Source organism: Muntiacus reevesi, chromosome 15, assembly GCF_963930625.1.
Source record: "Muntiacus reevesi chromosome 15, mMunRee1.1, whole genome shotgun sequence".
In the NCBI taxonomy this organism is placed as follows: Eukaryota; Metazoa; Chordata; class Mammalia; order Artiodactyla; family Cervidae; genus Muntiacus; species Muntiacus reevesi.
This window is the reverse complement of record NC_089263.1, coordinates 49,527,889-49,532,060: the sequence shown is the minus strand read 5'-3', so window position 1 is coordinate 49,532,060 and position 4,172 is coordinate 49,527,889. Positions and strand designations below refer to the sequence as shown.

Sequence of the window (4,172 nt, the reverse complement as noted above, 5' to 3'; positions counted from 1 at the left end):
CATGTTTATAAAACCTACAGAATGATTTCCCCAGTTTCTGTTATTTCCTAGTAATACTAATAATGCTTAGAACTTTTATTAACACTATAGACCAACCACATACTGAATCACTCTTCATAATATTAATGAGTTAGTCAAAAACACTTATAATGTATGAATCAAGCACAATTCTGACCAACTTTAACAAATGATGTCTTCATGTCCTTATTTAGTTGAAATTTATTAAAGCTATTCAGCCAAAAGTCCTTATAGAATCTAACCTTAAATAAAACCACATATTTTTCAGCTAAATAAATGAGCATTTAATAAACAGTTACTTAGATAAATTATTTTGCAAAAGCCTGTGTAAGTTTAGAAGGCAATTTAGATTAATTTATCTATAATTTCAGAAGTAATAATATGAAAATCTGCTTGTTCTAAGATCTATAAAGAAAAAGAACATAGTTTGTGGAAATGCAAATTGCATAACAGACTGAAATTGATAACCATAGAAAAACATTTAGTATCATTTCATGATAGAAAAAAAAAAAGGTGCATTTTGCTGCACCAGAATCACATAGAAATTCACTAGAGACCACATCCTGGATGAGATCCTAAATGTTGGCCAACGTTTTCATATTGCTACAATTGAATATTGCCTGACAATGTTTTCACAAATGACACACGAACAGCATTTTGGATATAATACCTATTGTAATCCTTATAAAGTCAATGGGTATAATTGGAAGAAAAGGTAAATATTAACATGTTGTTGACAGTAAAACTAAGATACTAGCCACAATACAATCTACAAATGAATTTATTAGTACGTACTACCCTTACAGTTTTGAAAAACTGCTGAATAATTTTAAGCGGAACTTGAATAATTTAAGGTTAAAAACAACAATGGTGAGAATGTGGAGAATGAAACTGATGAGGTAGAGAGTAAAGCAGTTATGCATGATGAGGAATAGAATTAATGAATAAACAAAAAATGGAAAGGTAATAATCATTTACAGACATATGTAGAAATTGAATTTTTAGGACTTAGTGAATAATTTATTGTGGCATTGAAAGAAACAGAAAACCCAAAGTGGAAGCCAGGATGTAATCACGATGGTAACACAGGAGGCTTTTGAATTTATTTTCCATGGACACAATATGGATCAATTCACTCAGAGAAATCTAGAAACCAGTTGTGTGACTCCTTCACATTGGATGATTGAAAAAGTATCCACACTGAAATGGGGAGGAAAGAGTGAGACACACTCTCGTGTTAAACCCCATCCCCAACATGTTACCTTAGAGCTGGGAGAGAACTTCCAACTTTCATCTTTTCCCCAAAGAGCGAAGGGTTTGGGCCACACATACAGGAGCCCAGCTTTTTAGGCTGCCATTCCAAATTAGCTAGCTCTAAGTGCCAATGGGGCTGGTGGTGTTCATGAGTCCCACAGATACATACTTTGCATGCTCAGTCATTTCAGTTCTGTCTGACTCTTAGCGACCCTATGGGCTATAGCCCTCCAGGTTCCTCTGTCCTTGGGATTCTCCAGGCAGGAATACTTGAATGGGTTGCCATGCCCTCCTCCAGGGTGTCTTCCTGACCCAGAGATTGAACTTGTGTCTCCTGCATCTTTTTTTTTTTTTTTTTTTCTAGTGGAGTGCAGTTTATTACACTGGCGGGCCCAAGGCAGAGTCTCCTCTTAGCCAAGGACCCCGACCATCTTTTGTGAAAATCTTTTATACCCCATGTGTACGTGTCCAAACCCACCAGCCCAAATCCCTTGAGGCTTACAAAAGAAAGGTAAATACAATCACAATAACCCCATCATTCACGTGTTATGTCTTCAAACAGTTAATAATCATTAAGCCCGTGGGTTATATTCCAACCAGTTAATAACCGATAAGCCTGTGGTTACATTCTGATAGATACTGTCTGGAGGCAGGGGTGATTAGTGTCTGTTTTCTCTTAACCTGGATGTGATCTTCAAGATTCCCCTGCCCAGAGGGGGTCTTATCCTTCCATTGTCATTCCCACAGGCGCTAAGCACAGAGTTCAGAGTCCATTGGAGATGTGGCCTAGCAGGATCAGCACGGACAGGCCTGAGATGGAGTCCAGGCCCTATGAATTCCTTCTTCATTCCCCCCTCTTGATGCTCTTAGTTTCCATAATGAGCATCATTTATTCAGATATATTGTACCTTAGCCCTCCTGCCACCCATGTGAGAGAATGCTATCAACCTCTGGGTTACAAAATTCACAAGGCATTGTAGGAAGCAGGGCCCACAAAGCAGTATGATCAAGATTACTATAACAACAGTTACAATGGTTTTTCACCAGTCTCCCTTTACCTAGGAGAGGACTGAAGTCCAAAAGGGAATATTTTCATTGCATATATTCGACTTTAATTATGGTGCAAGTCCCTCCTTGGGCTGCTGTGAGTCCTATTTTGAATTACTGAATCTGTTCTTTGTTAACGGTTTCACGCCCTCTTGAACTCTCTCTTCAAAGTTTTTTTCAACTTTCCCTTACGGTACTTGTTGACTATCAGTCTCATGCTGGTATTCAGCCTTAATGGCTTTAGTACTGTCTAAGAGGGCCTGTTTAGTGAAATTAGTTAAGGCCTCTACCTTAACCATGATATCCGTTGTCCCTACAGAGGGTACAAACAAGGCAGCAAGATAGTCATACCATTGGAACACGGATCGTGTCCATCTTGCATGCAGATAAGGCAGGTTTACTGGAGGCTGGTGTAGGCTAGGGTTAATACGGCCATGGGTGAAAGCAAATCCTAATGTGCAATGCCCCACCCAGCCAACTGGTAACCATGGCCATAAGTTAAGCCCACAGAGCCACTGGGTCCCATTGGGGGCTACCCAGCGGATTCTAGGATTATATTTCCAGTCGGAACCGGGCCACTGAGCAAACTTGATTGGGGTGATAGGTAACTTCCAAGATTTGTACAGTCTCCAAATCCAACTATTTGTTCTTTTTGTTCCCAGCAAATAGTAGCAGGGGCAATCAACTGTCCTTTCTCAGGAGTCATCCAGAAATATTCATCCCAGACCTAGTAGTATTGCTCAAGGTACCGGGAGACCTGTCCTCCTTTTGTAAGGGAGCCCTTTTCCTCTTTAATTTTCATGTATGAGGTATAAACCTTTGTTATCTCCATAAGGCTGGTGTTCATGTTAAATGTAACCCTATGCCCCTGGCCCATTGATGGCTTCTTCTTACACCAGGAGAGCAAAGAAAGGTTACGGTTGGTGAGAGAGAGGAACGGAGTGGCGATACCCACCAGGGGAGTCTGTCCATTACTGACAGGGGCATAGCCCCACACACCCAACAGTTGGCAGAGTTGTGGCCCACGAGATGAAGACGTTGTCCTGTGCAGGAGCAGTGGTCAGGTCCAGAATTGCATCGGTGAGGCCGAGCAGCAGGAGTCGTTTACCCAGCTCCATCCCGTAGAGGGCTCATCCGGGACCTCGTTTTCTTCTTCCTCCTCAGAATGATCTTGGTTTCCCGTGGGTCGGTGGGGTCCTTCTGGGTGGTCCACTTGGCGTCCTCCGGGTCAGCGTGGTATGCCTTCTTCGCTTTGGTGTGATGGATCAAGGGACAATACCTGCAACTTTAACTGCAGTAGGGGTAGTTAGAATAACATAAGGGCCCTTTCACCAAAGGGCTAGCAAATCATGTTTCCAATCTTTGACCCATGCTTGGTCACCAAGTGTAAACTCATGAATCTGTTCCCCAAGGGGGAACGGCACCCTTTCTTGTACAAACTTAGTTACCTGATTTATTACCTTACCCAGTTCCATCTGCTGTGAAATCCTATCTCCCCTTACCTGAGGCAAATTTGTTGCCACCTGTTCTATTATGGGAGGAGGCCTCCCATACACATTTTTGTATGGAGAATAGCCTTGGGACTGTGGGGTCATCCTGAGTCTGAGCAGAGCCATTGGAAGCAAGTCCACTCAGGAGCAGTCAGTCTCTCTGATCCACTTGGAGAGTCTCTTTAAGTGTCCGGTTGGTTCATTCCACCATCTCAGAACTCTGGGCTTATATGCAGTGTGCAGTTTCCATTTGATGTTTAAAGTTTTGCTTACTTGTTGTACTAAATCAGCTACAAAAGCCAGGCCATTGCCTGATCCAATGCTGGTAGGAAATCCAAATCTGGGAACCATTTCCCTAAGCAG

General features: G+C 42.0%; 1 pseudogene; it reads right to left on the bottom strand.

Annotated features, from left to right (window-relative positions):
• Nucleotides 1-2,138: 2,138 nt before the first annotated feature.
• On the bottom strand, nucleotides 2,139-3,437 carry LOC136147355 (endogenous retrovirus group PABLB member 1 Env polyprotein-like; annotated as a pseudogene).
• Between the last annotated feature and the right edge of the window lie 735 nt (nucleotides 3,438-4,172).